Source organism: Strix aluco, chromosome Z (genome assembly GCF_031877795.1).
Source record: "Strix aluco isolate bStrAlu1 chromosome Z, bStrAlu1.hap1, whole genome shotgun sequence".
In the NCBI taxonomy this organism is placed as follows: Eukaryota; Metazoa; Chordata; class Aves; order Strigiformes; family Strigidae; genus Strix; species Strix aluco.
Genome location: NC_133971.1, coordinates 29,318,420 through 29,340,382, shown reverse-complemented (window position 1 = coordinate 29,340,382; position 21,963 = coordinate 29,318,420). Strand labels below are relative to the sequence as shown.

The window sequence follows — 21,963 nt, the reverse complement described above, 5'->3', positions numbered from 1 at the left end:
CAGAAGCAGAGCCAAAAAGCCCACAACAAAACTGCACAAGCTTTTGCATTTCTTTAACTGCAGAAAACTGGGAAGTCCAGTAACCCTGACAGTATGTTAGCCTTAAGGAACTGTATTCAGCATGCCACACGTCTGCACAGCCTTGCACTACAAAAGGAGGTTCCTTTAGGCATGGTGGTAGAACTGTGTGCATCAAGGACAATATTGAAAATGTGGCTTGAAGCAATAGTAAAATATGGTATCTTTAGAGCAGTGTTATTTCACAGAAATACTGCCTTGCTTAACTGCCCTTGCCAAAGAACCAACCCCCCATAAAATAGGAGAAGCTGGGTAGGGCTAGCACAGAACAAGCATGGATATGCCCTCTGAGGCTACACCAGCAGGTCAGGCTGCAGAAGCACAGCACCACAGGCAGAGGAGGTGATAGCAACCTAATTCAGGTGGGTAGCCTGAGTCAGGCGAGTTTTGAGGAGACCCTGGTACTCTTTCTGGAGCCATCAGTCAGCAGCCCAGGAATGCACTCTTTCAGGAAATGTATAAGAGCGCATGTAAGTGTTCCCTGAGGACCTTGAAAAGAGGACATACATTCTGGTGCCAGTGCCATTCATTTAGCCGCCTGTCCTAGACCAAGATAGGCAAGAATTTTTTCAGATAGTTATGATGATCCTCAACATTGCTTTATTGAAACTTGGGTAAAATCCTACTGTCATAATATCCCTTTTTTTTTACTTAGCCTTTCCTCAGGCAGGTTCCAAACAGTAAACAAAAAGGACTTCAGGATCTAACTCAGGGAATTTATCTTCTCCCATAACAACAGGAGAGAATAAGTTTTGTTCTGCTCTAAGAATTTGAACAGGGTTTGTAAATCACATCCACAGAAGAAGTTTCCTCTGCAACCCTCATTTTCTGGCCACAACAGGCCTGTTACATTTCCACTGATCCATTGTTCAGCTTCAGGAAACGAAAGATCTCTCAGGCCCTCTACCGAAGTTTGCTCCATTTGTATCATAACTGGTCATATAATCCTAACTGCAGTGTCTTGGATTTTCACTGCACCCTTGTTAAACAGGGGGAACGCTTGATGCATTCTTCCTGTGCTTAATTTTGCATGCCACATTTTTTCTAGAGCATCTACAAATGCTGCAATTAGCCAGCATTTATCCCCACTGCTGTTGCAGTTTCAGTCTCAGTGACTTGCTTGTTCAAGATACAATACTGAATCTTCATTGTGAGCAATACCCACAGCAGAACAGCTTAAAACATAAACTCTCCCACCAAGCAATATTCACCTTCCTGAAGAGGACGGGCCTATGCATCAAGTTCTGCTTGAATCTCTGCACTGATCATAAGCCCTGTGAACAGACTCCAGAGCACTGCAACCACAAGCAAAGCTTAAAAGTACAACAGTCACCCACTTGCCAATCAGTCACATAGCCTTCTGTTTCCAAGCGTGTCTTTACCTCTACCTTGACCTCACCCGGTATTTGCAGGCTCCCAAAACAATGAACCAGGAGAGGGACTCTTTATCAGACCTGACTGCAACAGTGGGCTGCACCTCCAACACCAACTAGTGCACCAGTCCTACCAATGTATTGAACTGGAGTTGGCTGCAGCAGGCAGGAACAGGGTTGAGCCCTAGTGAATTTTAGATCAGCTGCAAGATTGCAGGCACTGCATGTACAACCCATCCCTCAGGCCAGGATAGGAAGCCTTCACTTCACCTTAGCTAACCTTAACAAATGCTCACAGTCATGTATACTTATATAAATTCCTGCTGGAGACAGGCTGTTGACTTCAGTTCCTGAAACGAAATGGATTAGATAGAGCCATGCTTGAAAGGAATGTAAAAAAAAAAAAAAAAAAAAAAACACTTAAATCTTGTTCTGTTTTCCACAAGCAGCAGAAACTTACGCATTAGCTGAAGGACATCACAGTAAACAGAGAACAGATGTTGGAAATAAACCCTCTTTTTCCTAGATATACTAACACAGAGCAGTAGCCCCATGGTTCCCCTAGCATTTGAGGTTTATGTTGTACTGGCAAACAATCCACTTACAGGTTTTACTCCTCATCTGTCAGTAGTTAAAGTGCTTGTAATAAGGTCTTGAACCACACATTTAAGATTTGATGATTAAAGATGCCCCCAAACTTGCTCAAAACAAAAAACAGTCTCTTTAGAGAAGAGAAAGTTTTACCAGCATGCAGGTGCCAGGTTTAAGCAAAACCATCCTCTCAAGAAAACATCATGATCGTCATGACAGATTTACATTCTTAAATGGACGACAAGGCTTAGTCAGACCATGTGGGTTCAAGGGAAAAGGAGTGATGCAGATGCTTCAGAGCTCTGCTATTTGATTCAAGTCATGAAACAACTCTCCTCGCATCCTCATTTTCCTTCTTTTCCCAGATCAAGGTCAGGACTCCAGTTTTAGTCACCACCGAAATTTTTCTCCTGTGAAGAACTTCAGGAAAAGGGCTGTGATTGAAAATGACCATTTCATTACTTGTGAATTGAAGCAGCTGGGAAATGCTTTGAGAAAGGACATCCCAACATGAAAATTAAGGAAGTGGTCCTTCCCCAAGTCTCCTCACCTGCTGACAATCCTTACGTCTTTCCCATGATTAAAATTGTGTGCCCAACAATAGCTAGTCTCTCCACCTCACTGTGACTACTTCCATCTGTGCAATTGTGTTGGGTTCACTGCTCTAAAATCCACAGCTGTCCTCAACCTTTCCCCTGCATATTCATTTGTCGAACTAACAGTTTTCCACCTGATGGGTCCACTGATGGTGAGAGAATCTTTGTGACAGCGAGTATTTGAACACCTACCCTAAAATAGCCATTTCTGATTCTAGCTGGGGAAAAGGCACAAGGTGGTAATTCCTCCTCTCTATTAAGCAGTGATGGGGACTTCCCATACAATGCCCCAGCACATATCTCCCAAAATACCATTTTGCATCTAACATGGTGAGCATCTAAATCAAACTCCTGGTCTGAACAGCCCTTGAGAAAAAGCTCCGTCATGGGAGTCTACTCTCAAGACTCAGGTGCATGATCTCCCACAGCATGGCTATTAACCTCTGCTTCAGTCTGCTCTGGGAGAGTTGGTCTACCACCATACAAGTTACAGAAGCGTCAGCCACAATGGCAGACATGGAAAGACCACACTCCTGCAGTCATGAAGAGGATATATGTACACAAAAATTGGGACAGGGAAAAAGATAAATCTATTGTTTTTACCTGAAAGAAATAGCCTATTTCGTAGGCAGGTCACCTGGGCAATGGGCTGGTACACTAACTGTGTAGAATTGTTGGGAGATCCTGTGTTTATATTGTCTTCTTCAGTTTAACATGAACTAAATGAAAATCCCATCACAAATTCCTTCATACACCTTATTACTAGAAAATCTTGACGTTTCCTTTTTTCTTTCTATCTATGATTTCGTGGCATGTCAACAGCCTTCAGCAATTTGCCCTCACATTCAATCCCTTGAATATTTTCCAGAGACTGTACCTCTGAGAAATATTATTGCAACACCAAACCCACATGCCAACCAGGTTCCTCACTGTGCAACACACTGTGAAGGGGAAGAGCAGGGCTGTGCATGGCTCAGGCAGCCAGACTGTGTCTACCATGCCTTCCTTGTGCCTCCCTGCAGCCACGGGTGTACCCCAACACTGGTGGAGCCCTCAGGCTAGTTTTGGAGCTCTTCCACATGCAAAGAGTTATAGCACTGAAATCCAGCCTTTTATTTACCAGCTTTCCATGAAATGTGACAGAGGCTATAAAACTTCTTTTAAAGCCCTATTGAGCACCTATGTGCTTGTTGTGTGTCCTTTCCCAGCCGTGGAAATGTACATGAGGAAACGTTCTATCATCTCCTCCTTGTGAGGATAGAATCAGTGGCTAATGTGCATAGCAGTGTCTTAAAGATTTCTGGAACTAGAAAAAATAACAAAACACAGTAAAAATTTACAAAGCAAACTCAAGTGAAAACAAATTAATTCTCCTTCATCCTTAGTAAGTGGTTGGATTTTTAAGTCTGCTTATAGCCACATGGGGTTTTTTAGAGCTATGGGCTGAAAATTCAGGTAACGCTGACTAAGAGAATATTAATGATTTTCTGTGTCACATTTGAATTAGTGACTGAGACATTTTCATTCTAGAGAAGTGTTCGATATGGAAATGTGCCTTCTGGGAATGCAAATAGCCCACACAATGTATTTGGCAATGATAAGCAAATGAAGATTTGCACAGGTGTAATTAAGAACAGAAGATACAAAACTGTGTGCAGAACTGATTTACAGTCAAATTCACCTGCTTTGAAAGCCCAGATTAGACTGCATGTTGCTGGATTATCAAACTGGTGTTTCAGTGCCTTGAATTACCAGAATGGTGTAAATTAGCTGATAACTGTGGAGTCAACCTTTTAAGGTGGAATTGTCTTAAACGTTAACAGTGTCAATGTGGGGACAGGACAGGGCAGGTGGAATAGTGGCATATTGCAAGAACTGGAAGTGTATCTTCCAAAACACAAACATACAGAACTGCAAACCGTATAAACTATTGAATTAGAAGGTAGTGTCTACCTTTATGGCAGTGTGGCTTTTCCAAATAGTCCACCAATAGATAAAGGATATTCTTTACTTTGAAGAATTTGCACTTGCAGTGCAGAAGTAAAGACAAAAGACTATTTGAGACATACTTAAGATGTTAGCAAATGTCACATAGGATGTGGGAGTCATCATAAACTTCTAAACAAACACAAGTCTGCTATTGCTAAGGTCAAGAGCTCAATCACTAAAATTAGAACTATAGCTCAAACTTAAGTTTCCTGCAACTCAGAAAGCTTACTAAATCTTATCATAGAAACAGGCTAGTTCAGTTCTTTACTCCTCCCTTGCATCAATCAACCAAATCTGATTTCAACAAATTTCAGGAAACAGAGAGAGATACAAAAGAATATGAGGAATTTCTGTCTTCCTTATAATTAATCAATACTCAAAATGTGTAACAACCAGCAGATGTCTCTGCAGCCTGATCAGCGATACACACATGAGGAGCAGCAGGAAGGGAGTATTTAACAAGTGGGCATTTCTCTTCAAGATTTACCTCCAGAAATGTAAAACCTACACAGAAAATTCTGGAAGAGCAGCCAAAGACTGACAGCATTACAGCAGCACTCACTTGGAAGCAAACAGCCCCTTACTTGGTTTTACAAATAGTAACATGAACGCCTAAGAACTCTCTGCTATCAGATTGGTTAATCAAGAATAGTAAGTTTCTAGACTTGGTGTCTTTGCCCATATTTGTCAAGTTATTTTTGTTATCAAAAAATGTCTCTGCCATCCTGGGAGCTGACCTGTGCCTGTGGGATGAGGTCCCACAGGTGGGGATGACTATCACAAGCATCCCTGGCTCTGCTTCAATGCAAGGCATGCAGCTTCAGGCTTTTCTTTGCTAATGTATACAAAGCAACATGTGAAAAAATAGTATTTACCCTAGTAAAACAAGACACTCTGCTGTACATCAAATTCCTTCTATGGGGACAGGCTGAGCTGGAAAATGAGCCAGATGATAGTTCTGAGTCACACTATTTAATGCACTGTGGTAAGGCACTTAAATGTTATGACTGTGAGAGCAATAGAAGAAGCTATCTGATAGCAACATATTTTCTACCACTGTGAACTGATTTGTAAGCCCAGTGAGTTGCTGACTTGCAGCCTAGGGTGTCCTTGTTTTTATTGAACCCTTCTGATATTCAAGAATGTCTGGCAGTTAGATTTGGGCAGTGTTTGTGTCTTGTACAGAGGCAGTCCCTCTTGCCACAAGGTTATGCCTGGGTAGTTTGCTTCTGACTTAGGGCAACTGAGGAAAACATCTTGGGAAGCACAGCTGGAAGACAGAAACATTTTGAAGTCATTTTTATTCTTCCTGAATCCTGGGTGGCCCAAAACCAAGTGTGACTTGCAACTGATTTCAATGCAAACTGCTTACAGGCTGCTATAAAAGAAGCACCTCTTCACTCCTCTCACATTTGACATGAAATGAACGTTGGAGATGTAGAAAGTCTGTTGGGTGTGAATGCAGGTGTTGCATCTTTCCCAGGCCGTATCAATGGTAGTGGAGATCATAGGTTGGGATTGTGTGCTGAAAAAAGAGCCCCTGCTCTGCCTGCTGTATCCCCTGACCTGTCAGACCATATGCAAGGTACTGCCCTTGCTTTAGCAACCAAGCCTCTGGCACTAATACCTACATGCATACACATGCCACTTTATGGGAGGAAAATGGTAGCATGTAAATCACTGCTCTTGGGTCAGTTCTCAGAATATAATGTAGGCATAGAGCTGGGTTTATCAACTGTCTTCTCCTGGTTTTCTAGTTAGTAAAATTCAAGAACCCCATTTCATTCAGGTAATGCAATAGGAAAATCCTACTGGCCTTCTGGTTCTTGGCTGAAGGCACATTACAAATGCGATCCTTCTTCTCCTTCCCCTTCCAAGCGAGGCAGTGGCTCATTCAGTTTGCAGGAGAAAAAAAAGGACAGATGGTGGTAGACATCTTTATTATATGATGCATGTTTGTATAAAAGGTTTTTATTTTCCCCTTTCTTTAATTTCCATTAATTCCATTTTATTCCCTCCCTTTGTTTTAATTAATTAAGTAGCAAAATTTGTATATATGTTTTACCACTATTTTATGAAAAGTCTGCAGTTCATACCTGTGATACATGATGTATGATGCTGCCACAGGAAAAGTAGCTAGTGTTGTTACAGACCTTCATCTTAATTATGAAAATTTTTAATTTAAATGTAGGGCTGAGCATACAAAATACAGTACTAGGCCATCTGTTAGTTTTCCATCTGGGCTCATTTGCAAAATACCTTCTGTTTCCCCCTTAAACACTATTTATAATCTTCCTTGGAAAACAAATATGACTAATCTATGGCACACTAAAGATAGCTATTTGCATGCAGCTTTTAGTAGAAGTGGCTATATGGTTCAAAGTAGTAACAAAATATATTTACTTTGTTTTGCATGCAGGTGTAAAAACTCACATGGCTTCTAAACACACACCAAAAGATTCTCCCTATTACACTGCTTTTAACTAGCAAAAAGTGAAAATCCTCAAGATGTATGATTTCAAGGGAAGTTTACAAATGAGGATGGACAGTTAGCATTTTGAAGTCTCTGATCAGGATTTCTGCAGTGACTCTGAAGTGGCTTGTATTTCTGGCTTGCTCAGTATGAAATGTCCCCAGAGACCCAATTTCTGAAGATGAGCACTCAGGTCATCATAAAGTATTTTGAGCTGAATATCCCAAAATTAGTGTAATCACTAGTCATCTGGTCCAAATCCATATCCCCCAGACCAGTAGAAGTGTGGATAATGGGTCTGACCATGCCTTGAAGCAGCAGTTGCAGGGAGCCCACTTGGAAGCTCCCTGGGAGATGCACATGTGGGACTGGTATCATGCCACCCTCCAAGACCTTCTGTGGGTCACTACTAGCATAATCCAGAACATGGACAATAGGCTGCTTTGAGTTATGTCCTATTTTCTCTCTCCATTCAGCACACAAATAGGTGAAGGCCTCATTCCCTGCTGGCTGCTCCATAATTACTCTTTTACACCTTGGAGTCACGTATCATGAAGTACCTTCTCCAGTCATCCTTGCTAGCCCTAACACATCACCTTTGACCAAATTCTATTTGCAGGTTTCCAGAGTGGAAAGCAAGGAGGGGGTTATTTCAAGGGTTTCATAATTTGAAGGGCAACTATTCAGTACTATCATAGTCTCCTCTTCCCTGTCTCATTTTTCAGTGGACTGAAAAATGCCTTCAGACTCCCTTGCTTTCTTTTAATTCTTCATTAAATGTTAAAGGCTGATTTCTTCTGACTAACTTGCATGCAGAGTTCCAAGTAAGTTCTTTGCAGCATCATGCAGAATCTTTTTTGTGAGCAAAACTGAAACAATTGTGTTCTAGAAAATGCATTTTAAAAGTCTGGAATAAGTTGCCAGGCTCCCTGACATTGCTCCTTCAGGGTGTCTCATCATATATCATTGCTCTTGCCTGTCTGTCTTCCTGCCACCCCTGTCTGATATGTTTGAAGTTCTCTGCAACAAAGACTGTCTTTTTTTTCTCTCTCATTTTCAATAGTATCTGGCATAACAGCATTGTTGCAACCTGAAGCTTCCAGGTGCCATTACAATATAGACTTCCTCTCCACCCCAAATCTGACAAAAATGTGGTCCCTGACTATTGATTGTGAAATGGACCATACTTGAAAAGGTGCAACATCCCATATGCAGAATCCTTACCATAGCACCTGCAAGACCTGAAAACACTATACAGGAAACCAGTTTTTATTTTATGCTAATAGCAACAAAATGACATCCTGAAATACCATCTTTTTAATTTCTCCCTGTCAAAGATGAGCAAGCTGCCTTAGAGTGCCAACATCTTAGAGTGTTGTATACATTTACAGTGAAACAGAAAATCAGAATAGATGTGGGAGATACAAAAGAGATAACATACTGAGTTTAAATGACTATAATGCAAACATTAGTAGCTATTTACTAACAATTTAATTAACTCCTCCTCCCCCCCCCCGCCACCTCAATTTCAGTTCTTTCAATAGCATAAAGAACATCCTGTGGCACATGGTAGGCTAAGGTGCCTGGCTCCACAGGTGAGGCTGAGTAACATGACACTGACATGGACCTCAGTCGAACTTTGGACTATGTGGTGTTCCCCTTCAAAAGGCTTCAGGGCCCCTTCTCTACAGTAAGGTTTTCTACAGGGAAGGGAAGGGAAGGGAAGGGAAGGGAAGGGAAGGGAAGGGAAGGGAAGGGAAGGGAAGGGAAGGGAAGGGAAGGGAAGGGAAGGGAAGGGAAGGGAAGGGAAGGGAAGGGAAGGGAAGGGAAGGGAAGGGAAGGGAAGGGAAGGGAAGGGAAGGGAAGGGAAGGGAAGGGAAGGGAAGGGAAGGGAAGGGAAGGGAAGGGAAGGGAAGGGAAAAAGTACAAGCTATAGCAGAAACCTCCATTTTCCATTTGTTACCCATGGGGAAAATTTTCCCCACAGGCAGTCTTGGATCTAATTTAACACTCTAGATGTGAGCACTTCCAGCCTCTGGGATAGTATGAGCTCAAAGGCACAAATGGCAAAACTTTTTTCTCAGTAGGCCAAGACTGGTCCAAGCAGTTACTCTGTTTGTATGGGTTCAAAGGAAGTGATTTAGAACTCTAAACTAAAGTTAGAAGATGCAGATCTGTTTCAGAGAGATGTATTAAAATTTAAAAACCATGAACATGCTGGTCAGTCTCTAATAGGTGTAAGTTTCAAGTTTAACATGGCCTGTAGGAACTAAGGGTAAAGCTTCCACATTGGTTATGGTTAAGTAGAAATGACCCAGTTTTCAGAAATACTAAACACCCACAATTTTTGTCAGTTTCCATGAAATTTGCAGATGCTGCAGATTTTTGAAAATTGTGTTACTCTTACTCAGACAACTGTGGCATCGGATACCTGCAAGTGAATTTTTTGGCAAATGGTTTGTTGAGAGGTCTGTCTTCAATGTTATTATTATTTTAGCCTCTGTGTTGGTTACTGTCATGCAAATGGTTACTCCTTCTAACAGGATTTTGCAGAATCTATTCTGGAAGTTTCTTCATGCTTTAAGTCAAACTTAAATGCACTTAAAATGCTTTAGAATAGTGCACTTTAAAAAAAAAAAGAATAAAAAACTTGGCAGATTCATGGAATTATTTTTCCTTTTATCTTGTCAGGTTAAAGGAAAATCTTCCATTGCAACATAAAAGCAATCAACCATCCATTAACAAAAAGCCCTGCTTTATTTTTTCATTGTAGTAGGTTTAATTTCATTTCATTTATCAATATGTCTATTTCACATGCTTTACTACTCAACACTTCCATGTTTTCAGTCATTTTGGGTTGCTTATAAATAAACATTTGTTAATGCCAAGTGAATCAGCAGCCCATTATTAACTTTACACAGCCTGAAATGCCATTCTCTCTGGGATGTGTACATATTCAGTAATCCCTATCTAGAGAATTAAAAACTACTTTTCTTTTTTCCACTTTTGCTAAATATAAGTACTTTTTAAATGGGAAGAGTCCTTTTTGGAAGATCATTATGCAGGTGGGAATATTGCATTTTAATGCTGCTCCATTCAGAATTTAATCTTGAAATAATTTGAATAGTGGTTTAAATAATGACTATCTGAACGTATTACAGGTGATCTGGTGATATCCAAGCTTAGTGGTAAAGATCACATGCATTTAATGTGATTTTCCTTTGAAATTAAAGGCAGTAGATATTTGACAGGAACTTTTTTAGAAACACCACAGTGTTATGTGTGTCTGAAATTTTTCACATATATGGTGATCAGCAATGGTCAATTCTGTCCAGACAGGTAAGAACCTGTAAGAAAAGGCTTGCACATATAGGTTGTAAGTCTTCATGTCAAAATCAAGACCCAATCTTTAAGAGGTTTTCTTGCATTCTTCTCTAGGATTTTTCCACATTTATCTTAACTACTTCACAGTATTTCAATATACAAAACCAATGGCAGGTTTGAGCACACATGTAAACCTGGCAGATGTTTCAGTTGCAGTTCTGGCATTTAGGGGGATGCATTGCTGAGGAGCAAAGCAGAACAATTTTTATCCTTCAGAGAGTAAGGAAGAATTGTGAGCTCTCCGTATATCCATTGTCCATATCCTTAATAATTAAGAAGTATCCCACAATAGTCGTTACCATTGAATAGTATCTCTTCATCATCATGAGGCAGTACCAAAAAAAAAGCCACATGGCATAATCTAGGATTGCTGTTCAGTTTTCCTTCTTAGGAATCACAAAAGCTATCAGAAATGACTTGATTTTTCTTGGAGAAAGGCAGAGTAAAATTAAGTAGCAGCATCCTCTTCACTCTGATGCCTTTAGGCATGGTCTCTGCCATTTGATCAGTGACATGTGTAACCGGATATGAAATCTGATGGGACAATTCATGTCTGGGTCAAAGCAAGAAGTTCTCCCCGCAGTGTGTACCCATCTAAGCCTCATCAAAGATAACTCTCTGTGTGTATAGACCCTAGCTAGTAGAAGAACCACACAGAGATATGATTCCCAAGGAGATCGGTTAAGGATTAGGAATGCAGAAGCATGTTGGGTGAGTTCCTCAGTACCCTAAAAATCAGAACATCCTCTGAGGAGGTTCACTGCTATTGAATTCTGGCTCCCTCCAACACTGTGATCATTTCCTCTTTTATTACAGCCAACACCCTGAAGTTTCAACTAGGTTCCTTTCTAAACAGCCCTCAGAGAGTGGGGGGCCCAAATAAATGAAGCCGTGGACTATTTGGAGGAAAGAATGAAAACAATCTGAAAATCATCTCAGTGTTGTCAAGACATTCACCCCACTTTTCCCCACAGTCTGATTATGATAGGTGCCAAGTCAGGTTCCCTGCTGTGCCTTGCTATGCACTTCAGTTTCCTGCCCTGGCTTTTTGTTGGACTGGCATTTGCCTCTCACATGTGTCTGGGTGGGCAGTGGGCAGAGCAGACTGTCATGAGGGGTTTAGTGCTGTATTTATGAGTGGTTAAGGACACAAACAGGTACCGTCTCACCACCTTCTTTGTCAGCACAGGAGATCACTCCCCTGGAAAGATAGACCCAGAACACTTTATAGTAGGAGCTAAAAGGGCTTCTTGTCCTTCAGATGGTGCCTGCACAGACATATCACAGAGCTTCATGACCCTGGACATGAATCTTCTGAAGACCTTGGTTAGCATTTTCTCTTCAGGACAAATTAGATATTGACTGTCACCTGGGGTTTTTTTGAGACATTTCATTTAAAATGTCCCCCTCATGTGTTGCCTAGCATGAACAGTTAAAATGCTGCAGCTGTTGGAAAGCCTCATGCACAAGACAGGATAGTGAACCCAAGGCAAACACCACAACCCGTGAACCCATGAACAATGAAATGCTGCTTCTGGATCTCAGTGTAACAGTGAGCAAATATTAGGTCACATTGCCATGAAGGAAACAAAGCTTGCCATCTTCAGCTACTGCCATGTCATCTCAGAAGCAGAGAAGGTGATACAGGTTTGTTTTGCAACCTCAAGCTTTGTGGGTACCAGGCAAAAAATAACCATTTCAACTAGCACAAGAAAAAAAGTCATGTTAGCATGACTCACAGGACCCAAATATTGATTGGAGTCCTGCAGAGTTACACCTATGAAGTTCCATTCAGTGCTATGGATTTGCAGCCTAGCATCAATGGAGTTAGCACAGTGGTCAGTCAGTCCCTGTGTGTTTGATAGCATGCAGAAAAAACCCACAATTTACACTTCCAAGTCATCAGTATAGTTTTAAGAGATTCTGTGTCTTCAAAGGTTCGTTTCCCAGGAGAGGAGGGACTGGCACCATACAACATGGGTTTGATTTTTTAAAAAAACATGACTCACTTGTTTATGTGGTCTGGAAAGGAGGGATTACATTCTGTACTGGACATTCCCAAAAGGGACAAATATGCCCTGTCCTTCTTCCTGGTAAATCTGATGCAGATTCATGTTATTCCTTGAACAGAAGTCTTCACAAGCATTGCACAAGTATACCTCTCCAGGAATGGCCACACAGCACTGCTGCCTTGCTCCCCACAAGCTGTGCTTTTCCAAAAACCATCTGATTAGAGAGACTAAACCAGGAAAGTCAGACTTTGCACTCTGTTGTATAGTCAGTCAGACTGCTGCTCAGCACAAACAGCTCTGAGCTCCATAGCCTGCAGTGGGCTTTGTTTTCACTAGTGGCTAGAGTAAATCCAGACATCCTGCTGAAGCTACCAGAAGCTATGTCATCATGGGGAAAACAGACACACACCATGCCTATCCTACTGAACTCAGCCAGTTTGAGGAAGGGATGAGGATGGATTTCATACAGCTCGGTGCAAGGATAGTGAGTATATATCAGACAATGATGTTTTCATTGCCACAGGAAGCTACCTTCCTCCCTAATCTGAATACACTCATGGGTTTTTTTTATGTCTTCCTTCTACTTACCATCATTATTGGACAGAACAGTGCTCCCAGAGCCCCAGATAACTCTAATGGACTTGTAGAGGTGAGATGAGCCCAGTGAATGACAGCTTTTTTGAGAACACAAAAAGTCTCTTGGGAAAAGAAATCTGCATTGGTGGGAATTCACTTTCCCAGCATACAATCTCACTAAAGCAGGGAGTGACATTAAGTCACCTCCTAGGCTGCCATTCCTGAACCCACTCATCATCCCAAGCTCTCACAGTCCCATGGTTGAGGCAGAAACAGAAAAGGTGCAGATATTACTGTGGGAGAAAATACTCTTTCAAATAGCTGTTAATGATGCTCCCAGCTTTGCAAACCTTTTTACGAAGACTCTTCTCTGACTTGAAGAGATCATTGCTCCCAGGGTGACATCAGAGGGCCAGAGGGGCAGTTGCACCGAGAGGACTTCAAACAGCATGACTGATGTTGGCTGTAAACCAGCAGCAGAAAAGACCTGCTCCGGAGCTATTGTTGAGCTACAGGATCTGCTTAAAGGGCACAGGGTCAGGTCCTTGCTCACTCAGTGAGGCAAGTAGCTGCAAACTCTTGAGAAGTAAGGGCGAAGGGATTTATCTCAGAGATTTGCAGCTTAGTCATTGTGGTTTGTTTTTTTCAGATGGAGACTGCCCTGCCCTGCCCTCTGGTACAAAACTGTGTGAGTGAGAACCAGAGTCAGGATGGTTCCTGGCTTTTGGGGCCACAAGACAGGGCAGTACATGGCTACAGGAGCATAGCAGGAGAGGGTGAGACCTTACTGGTTCTTATTCCCCTCTGCAGAATACACAGGGCTCAGGCACCCTCCAGGCCTCTCCTGGTGTTGCAAACTCACCCCACCTCTCTTGACAAGACACTGGGGAGAAAAACTGGAACAGTGGCACATCTCCCCGCCCCATCACCTCTCTAGGAGTTTTACCTCCAACTATAGAAGACTCTGTCCTTTCTTTCCCCTTCACTCCTTGTTTAGCAAGAAGATTTTTTTCCCTTTGATCTCTCACAGCTTCCCTTGGCTATAGTTCTGAAAATTACTCTTCTCCCAGTCAGAACCTGAGCCTATATTTAAGAACTGCTTTACATTAACATGCTTGTATTAAAATGCTGTCTGTTGCAACATTCTGATTTATCTATGGATCTTTATTTTTGGATACCATTGCTTTTTACAGCTTTCTAATTTATATAGCCATTTGTTTTGGCTGTCAAAACATTTTTAATTTTAATTACTGTGTATCATGCTTCTGAGTATAAAACTGTCAGATAAATCTGAGTATCTGCATAAACATGTGGGGAACTGCATGTGCTATCACTCAACAATTGCTGGTGGGCAGTTAGCAAACTCTAGTCTGGGATCTGTGTTCAACTGCTGCAGAACAGCGCTGGTAGGATGAACTGCTGATTAGTTGTCAAACCATGTGCAGTTATGTCCTTGACTCTACATAAACAGCAGACTATTCAGACTGCACAGCCCCTCTGCAAAGTAGCATGCACAGCCAACTTTATTCCAGTCAGTCAAATCCGAAGTGTTCATTTGGCAGGACATCCCAGCCAAGAGATTTGTTCTGTTTTTAACAGAAAAAGTGGCATCATTTGCTGTATTGGGTGGCCAGCAGACAGGTGACTCCTTGTTCAGTCACTAGGAGCACAAAACTGTGTTTGTGTTTGGCCTTTTCAACAAGGATAAGCCTACTTCTTTGTGCAGTGACTGAAGTCCCCCTTCTCCTGACTGGGAGAAGAGGAACTCTGCAGCACCAGCTGCTCTGTGGTGCTGACTCCGTGCTGTAACAGCGCACTGTGAGTGGTCACTTATGCCTGTGAAAAGTAGCCCTTCCTCTCCAGCTGACGGTTTGCACCAAGTCAAAGGACCCATGACAGCTTGCCCAGACTCTGAGCTCCTCAAGGAGCAAGGCTGTCCCAGCTGGCAGCACCACTGCCAGCAGACTGACTGCAGCTGCGTGGTACCCTGTGAGCACAATCATGGTGTTTCGCTGACACACAGCAGCCGATAATGTGTCCTGCCATCATGTCTCTGGCACTCCTGGAGCCCAGCTCAACAGAGATCACTCAGGTCTTCAAGGGCAGCAGCTCCTCTGAGGAGCTCAGGACAACCTCAGTCCCTACCAGCATCCTGATGTGCTTGTTCAGCTGGACCATGCAGACACAAGAGAAGCTGCATCTACACTGGGCCCTGAACAAGAATCGTGTTTTTCCTTGCTGTTTTCTGTTTAGCAAGCTGTCCTTCTATCAGCTGGTCAGAGCAGACTCGCGGTTGTCCCATAATGGAACTCCACCACACAAGACAGGACTTTCCAGACCTCCCTGGACCTCTGGACCTAAGACCTAGGTTGGTTACAACCTATAAAAAATGTTCTCCTCATCTTTTTTCAGTACCACACAATAACTTTCTGTTCGTATGAATAGTTAACAGTACTTGGTGCTCCTGTCAAACAGCTCACTGTGTGGGAGACACAGGGAAGAATTCCTTATGTATTTCACACACTAGCTACTAACTTTGTTGTTGTTTGCTCTCCCTGTTTCTGCTCTTTCCTCTGGTGTTTGTAGTTGAAGCTCCACAGAGGTGGGACTGCACATGTCTGAGTTACACAGTGCCTGGCACAGTCAAGGAAGCCAGCTCTGCACTCCTGCAGTACAGATAAAACATGCTTTCAACCTACCAAGCATAGATAGGGAAAAATGTAAGGAGCAAAAAGACAGCAGATGCACCAATGTTGGTGGCCACTGCCACCCAGCACAGCCAAGGATCTGCCGCAACATCCCTGTGACTGTTCTTTCAATTAATCCTGCTGCAAGTTAGATAGGAAGTAAAGCAGATCTTTTGGCATGCTTCTCTTCCATTTACTCCTCACTTTGTTCATGTCATGCTTGTGACTATTTTGCTATTTTTGCTATTAATGTATTGTTTCACTTTTTAATGAACAGCCTCTCTGAGGCAAAGAGAGAATTGCAGTGGTCTTTTCATATATCCATCCTTGCTTTTTCATTTTGTGCCTCAGGTGTTCAAATTGAATGAACTTTACTGCCATCTGGAGATGCAGTATTTTCATTTCTGTTTGTCATTCTACCTTTGACTTTCATTAAAGAGCCTCATTCTGGGGTTTAAGGAATAAAAGCATTTTAGTGCTTTTACTTACTGTAATGTTGTACTCCTCTCCATACGATTAGGTGCTGAAATGAAAGTCAGCTCTGGCATCTCATGAGAGTGTTTAAGATCAGACCAAGCAAGCTAATCCACCTAAGGCCCCTACCTGGTGGATGTGTGCTGCTTTCGGTGGCAGGGGAGGATGATGCCAATGCACTGCAGTCCTGCTCATGGTCAGTTCCAGACACAGGGGAACGAACGGATAAGCCACGCCCTGCATCTGAAACCTATCAGTAGCTGGAACTGACGAAGTGATAGATGAAGCAAGTATCACAGGTAGAGTTTTTGGGTTTGCTTTATTTTCTGCCACCCTGGTATAAGCTTTTGTAACAGGCGTAGCAGTGCCATGCATGTGTAACAGGCCACCAGCTAGGACGCACGCTATGGTTGTGATTGTCTGGATAAAAGGGATACATGATTGTGTACAACATCCAGGAAGTGTCATGTCAGACCCTTGCAAAACACATTACTGAACTCCCTTGGAACTAAGGGCAACATTATTTCAATACAGAAACTACAGAATATCAAAGGAATCAAGTTTAAAACAAATGAAAGGAGGTGTTTTGTCGCTCAGTAGGCAGTAGATCTGTGAAGCTCCTTCCCAAAGGAAGCTGTGGATACAATAGATTTGTATCCCATCAGAGGAAGATGGGATTAATGTTTAGAAGACAGTAGGTTACTCAGCAAATCACCTTAGGCTCAGGACATCACATGTACAGAAAATAGGTGGAGGATGGAAGAGTCCTGGGGACATGGCTGTGGGATATGCTTGTATTGTTCTTATGCTTCCCTGGACATTCAATAAGGGCAAATGCTGGAGATAGGCTGCAGGACTCAATGCACCCTTCTTTGGAGACAGCACAGCCCTTCTTATGTTGCCCTTTTATCATGACTAACCTAACACCAGGAGATAAAGGGATTGATGCAAAATATTCGGAGCATTGAAATTATGGATTATTTAAAATTGCTGTTGTTCTCACTTTACACTTGCATGTTAATTAATTTATGAAAACTCCTGCTCAAAGAAAGTAGTAAAGGTAGGATAGCAGGTTTTATATAATTCCACATAAACTTTTTTCCTGCTTGGCATAATGAAAAGCACATTTCATCAAAGCACAATAACCTTAACTCAGACCCTTGCTCAATACTGCTTCTCATCTACAGTCATTCTTACTAGTAATCTTACAGTATTTATATCATTAGTTGGAACATCTGTGAGGTTATGTGTCTTTTTTTCAAAGAACCGCACTTGTACTTTGATGAGGAAACAGTATTAAATACAGGGCAGAGCGAAGGTTATTGTGATAAAAATGTTTTGCTTTGCACTTGCTGAAAAGGAATATCACTATGGTTAAATAAATTATAATCCTAGTTATGCTCTTAGTTGCTTTAAAGGGCTTGAATCTGGAGGGGGAAAAAAAGGCAACAAGAACTTTCTGCCCTTGAAATACTATCAAGGCCAAGACTTTGATTATTTGACACGAGCTGTTTTATGGCTAAATTGCACTTACAGAGAAGAGAACAGTACACTGAGCAGGAGGGCAAGTTCTTTGAAACCCATCCCTCTTTCCCCCAACAATCTCACCAGCTATTTCATGCCCCAGCCGGTAGCTGGAATTGCAGCACCTGTGGTGTTTCAGATGTTGTGCACTGAGTCACAACAAATTGTGTATGTTAAAGCACCATCTACACTAGGAACATTTTTTGGATGATTCCCACTGGTTCAGTTTCACTAGTCTGTGACCTCAATATTCATTCTGCACTCCTCACATGACCCACTTGTGGTCAGTTATTGGGCAACAAAGCCTGTGTGAACAGGGATTCGGTGAGACTGTTAGCTTCCAATTACTAGTTGTTCAAGGTTTATCGAGCGTTGTGTCTTTAATTAGGGAACTAAGATGTACACTGCAGTGTCCTTTACAAAGTCAGTCCTGTGGGAATAATTTCAAGACCCAATTGCTGTTGCTGGATAGTAATTGGAAACCCAAAGGGATTCACATATGAATAGTAAATTAAGGTGCACAGTAGTAGCAGGAATTTATACCTGGAATATTAGAATTCTTAATGACCCCATTAAAAGGCATAAGGTCATTTGTTATTTAAAGGATGAGGAGATACTGCATTTTCTAAGGATACAAAGCATGCACAAGGTTAAAAAGCACAAGGGTGAAACATGGAGGGGTTTCTGTTTCCACTGGTAAGTGCTGCCAAGCAGAGTTAGCCTTCTGGGACAGAACATTTCTTACAGTTTTTTTAGTGACACAATGTCTTAAAGTCACAGGCGTTGATTGCCTAGAGAGAGTGCAGTCAGGCAAGGTTATTTCATATGTCTCATTTTGCAAGTGTTTTACGTGCCTGAGTTTCACAGGACAGACCTGGTAAGTGAGTGGGTAGGATTTACAGCGAAGAGACTAAGGCAATTTGAGTGCTTCAGGTGTTCTGGATGAAGAACTGGTTGGGACAGCACTTTCTAAAATCAGTAAGACAAACTCAGTTTTCTGTTGTAGAAACACTGAAGACTGAGAGCTCAGTTTTGTGAATCACGCTATAAAAGTGAATGTAAAAGTCTGGAACAATCACTGAAGACAGGTGAATATAGCGTATGGACACACTTTCAGATTACGTCTCACAACATCATTTTCAAAGGCCTGGTTTGAACACAAGGCTTAGTCCTGAGTTTCCTCACATCTCGGCTGAGCACTGACATCACCATTTCTATTCTGGAAGCCAACTCCTTAAAAATTATGAAAACCATTGGTATTTAGTCCTGAGATAAAGGAAGAAATGTATTGGTATATTTCACTGATCTGAACACCACTTTCCACTTGTTTCTAGTCACTCTTAAGACAGTTTAGGGTTAGCCTCAAAACTCAAATCCAAACCTCCTTCAAATCCAAAGCCATGTGCTAGACCACCTAGCTCAGCCCAGGCAAGATGTACTTGAAAGAAAAATCTTACAAGCATGAGAAAAAGAAATTGTATATTTCATGAAAAGAACATCATAAAACTGACAAAATAAAGAACATCTAGATCTGAGTAGCTCTTTCCTGCCAGGTTCCCTAGCCAGGAGTATTAAGTGTTAGCCACAGATTTCGTGCCCAAGTAAAGCAGCCAACTTACACATATAGAAGTTTATGTGTTGGAAGCAGTCAAGCCATTTTAAAATCCTGTAAAATTAACAGAAAATAATGCCAGGACATTCAAATCTTATGCAGAATTCTTGGCAATAAGAGGGTCAGCCCCTCAACAAGAAAAAGACAGAACATGTGAAATTTTTGGGAGAAGCAGAAGCTTAAGCCTCCAAGCTTCCCTCCTAAATTATTCATGTAACAGGCTGTTCACATTGTTTCAGAAGGCTGTTTAGGCTGCCAGTCTTCCCTGAGATCAAGGGCAGTCAGCAGTGACTACAGGCTGCAGCTGGGTCCTTTCACCAAAGATCTCGGAGGCTGCCTCTCCAGCTACCTGTCCTCTGAGGAAAGCAGAACACCGTTGTCACAAGAGATATCTTGCCTTTGATCACCTATATCCAAGGTTAACTATGCACTTCAGCTAGATAAGTGTAATGAAATATGCATGATTTTTTTTTTTTTTTTCCTTAAAGACATAACCAGATTCCAGTAGCATTTTGTCTTCCCTAAAATTGCATTTCCTAGTCTTGGAAAGGTTAGCAATTTGCAGTATAACATCACGAAATAGCAATGCAACTTCTGCTCACACATAACAATGTGAGAAAAACCTGTTCTAGTAAAGTCTAAAAGGTACAGAGCTTCCAAGATAAATATATATAGTGCCTTACAACAGGAGAACCATCTGACAAACTGTTACTTTGCTTCTGATACCTATTATTTTTCTTCTAAAAGAAATCCCATAGAACAGTGAAATAAGCCTGATTTTGTATTTTTTATTTTTGTATTTTGGCCAGCACACCCTTCGGATACCGTCTACACTCCTGGAACACGTCCTTCAATCCCCATACCATTAAAATGAGACAACATAGTTCCAGGTTACTTATATGATGACAACTGATGACCAGCTAGCCAAAAAGGTAGTGGTTGAACTTCACTTTTTCTCTGCTGTCAGTGGAGAAACCAGTTGAAAATGTCTCCTACAGCCAACCTTCAATTTCCCACAAGACTTCTATACACTCAGTTATTTTTGAGAAGTCTGTCCCTATCAAATTTTCTTGTGTCCATTCTCAAGGTATCAGAGTGCATGTGACTGAAAAAGTGATCATTTAAGCTCATACTCCTTCAGAAGCCAAGGCTTTCATTCATCTGCTTTTTGTTGAGTCAAATAGCTCAATCAGCTTACTGGTCATTTTCAAAGCATCATATTGTGAAGGTAGTCAATATTTCTAATAGCTATGCATGGTAGCCAGTGTATATAAGTACATTTATTGATTTAAATAATGCTTTTTATCAATAAAGCACCAGTTATTATGTTGCCAAAGTGTGCCATTAGTGATTCTGCAACTGCAGTGAAATGGTCCTGGTAATTTACAGTATTTTGGTGACTGGATCATAGGTGCCCCCCATGTCATGATGTTACGCTATTCATTGCCAGCCTTTTAAAAAGATAATCAGCTGAGGCTGGCTGCTGAGCTAGTAGCTTGTTAACTTCTGTGGCAGAGGAGAGGCAACCTAAACAGTTGACTCTGGGTACGAGTGCAAGTTGTATATTTGGGTGCCTGCACCCAAGAGTTCACAGTTTCTTTAGCTGACAAGATGCTTTCCTGGTCTGCTGTTTTCCAAGAAGGATTGTTTCCAAATAGTTTTAGTAATCATCCTGCAAATAAAATAAGACAGCCATGCTGAACATACCTTCCAGTGTTGGTCTTGCCTTCTGCTTTATGATTCTTCTATTTGAATGTCATGTGGGCAGGGCAGGAAGCAATCAGGTGAGGTACTGACCTTGTTTTTGCTTAAAAGCATGCTTTTATCTCACTTTTATTCAAGAAGGATCCACTTGAACTTAACTCTTAAAATACTTCTAAAAGCCACTGTCAGCTTCCATGACTGTGACAGAGCTCTGTGTGGTGACAACAGGTGACAACCCAGCAAACTGACAGAATGAATAGTGCTCTGACATGCATCTACCTGCATGAAGAGGACTAAGAAAATATGACTGAAAGGTCAAATTACAATTTCCCTTCATGAAATTCTGTTTTGTCTAACACCCCCACAGTGTTTTGTCCACAATTCTCCCTGCAAACTCATCAACCTACCAATGATCAACTTTGATCTAAATCAACTACTCTTTCCGACACTCAGGGTTCACTACGTATTTTTCCTGCACTCATCCAATAAATACATTACATTATACCTCCTCCTGGAAACAGCAAGACTACTTGGGAGTGGCATTGCCAGAAGTGAAGAAGAACAAGTCAGATGACAGAGATGAAGGCTGGTGGTGGTCAAGGAAGTCAGCTGCAGGAAGATTGCAGGCATGAGCCAGTTGCTGTGGAAGGGGACACTCTGGTTGTAGCAGAGGAGAAAGGTAAGTTGCAGTAACTTCATGTCTTCAGCTCTGAACCATGTGGCCTAGTTTTCTCTACTTCATTCTTAGGAGGAGGCAGCAGTAGAAGGTAATTTTTCTGTGCCTGTTCCCTGTCCTTTAGGCAGAGTTGAAAGGGGTTTTCTGATCCATATCAGCTGCCACAGTCCTGGGAGTGACCACATTCACCATCAGGGTAACTGCAGCTTCTAGT

The 21,963-nt window shown here is 41.8% G+C and overlaps 1 long non-coding RNA gene across 1 annotated transcript; it reads left to right on the top strand.

Moving 5' to 3' along the window:
- Positions 1-16,292: 16,292 nt before the first annotated feature.
- On the top strand, positions 16,293-21,074 carry LOC141918863 (uncharacterized). Its single transcript, XR_012621807.1, has 2 exons — positions 16,293-16,532; positions 20,179-21,074. It is a non-coding gene; the product is annotated as an uncharacterized LOC141918863 (long non-coding RNA).
- The last annotated feature ends 889 nt before the right edge of the window (positions 21,075-21,963 follow it).